Source organism: Opisthorchis viverrini, assembly GCF_000715545.1.
Source record: "Opisthorchis viverrini unplaced genomic scaffold opera_v5_530, whole genome shotgun sequence".
In the NCBI taxonomy this organism is placed as follows: Eukaryota; Metazoa; Platyhelminthes; class Trematoda; order Opisthorchiida; family Opisthorchiidae; genus Opisthorchis; species Opisthorchis viverrini.
Window position 1 is genome coordinate 161,733 of NW_008752192.1, and position 1,546 is coordinate 163,278.

Here is a 1,546-nt window from a genome sequence, read left to right on the forward strand (position 1 = left end):
TGGGGGGAGGGGGGGGGGGGTTGGCCACTGAGTATCCCCCAGGTGGGATGAAAAATTGATAGAATGACCTGCTACTGTGGTGAACTCAGCAGATCAGCTCTAAGACTAGCATGGAAAATAAAAAAACGTCGCCCATTTTGGTCGATTATATATATGTATATGATCACGCTGGCGGCAAATCAGTGACTGAATAAAGCATCTCATTTGCTTCGAAAAATAACCACCGCTTTTCAAAAATTCCTCCGCGTTTAATTAGCCAAAAACCCTCGGAATCCGTAATTTTGTGATCGGTCAATAATTAGAATTTGCAATTTTCATCATCCACTTCCAAGATCTCTGTATTTGCAGTGGTGTATATTTGTTGTGTATCGATTGTTTGACTATCTTACCACAACATCGCGTTGACTGATTAGCTGATTCATTGGAATCAACGAGCACCGTATGACAGCGATTTACTTTTGATCACATCCCTGCTCTCGATAAAGTTGAACTAATTTTCGTCTCATAATCTCCCGTATTTTTCAGCGGCTTTCGTTAGTCTAGCTGACAAAACCCATTGGTCAGTGTCAAATATTTTTGTCCACAGCTCCGGTGAATTTCATCATTCAAGTGCTGGTGCCGCGTCTGATCGCCAGACCGTCATTCGCCAACCGCTGGAAACGCTGAAGGCCAAGACCATCCTGGTTGCTCAACAAAATTAGCTTGTCGACCACGCCAACTGAGTTCAGTTACACATGTGCTCACCCAAAAACAAGAGAGACAGTCTATTTTGGCGATTACAATAGGCCGTTTAGATGAGGCTGGTGATGAGGTAACAAGGAGCAGTCCTCACACTGTCACGTGTTCAAAAAGCATACACTGAAGGCACGTTTAAAACGAATCATTAGGAAGTTGGTACTGCAAATTCCAAGCGATTATCTGACGCAAGACGCGAAGGTATGGCAGCGGTGGATGTCCGGCATACATTTTGGCGAATGATTTAAGCTGACATATTCGCGGAGGATTTGTGCATCACCAGGTCGATCCTTCAATCCCAAAAGTGAATTTCCCTAAACGAGAAATATTTGTCTGCACAAATATTTTTTCGGCATGGCAAAATTATACTGTTTCTAGACGCATCAATAAAAATCGTTGAATCACAGATAATCGTCAATCACCTACGAAACTCCTTTGCGAAGCGAAAGATGATATTTCCATCCGGATTGAGAAGGCCAGAGCAGCTTTTGCTAACCTACGTCATCTGTGGCGTAGGCGTGACATCAGCTTCTTTGTCAAGGGTCGAATTTGCAAGGCTGCGGTGCGCTCCATGTCGCTATATGGATCAGAAACCTGGCCGCTACGCGCCGAGGACGTCAAAAGACTTTCAGTGTTTGACCATCGATATCTTCGGAGCATTGCTCGAATCTGGTGGGAAAACCGGATCAGCAATTCTGAAGTGCGTCGAATGGAATTCGTAAAAAAAAGACTAACCATCGATAGATGAACTCATCACAGTGCATAGGTTGCGCTGGCTTGGCCATGTGCTGTGTATGCCAGTCGACCGACT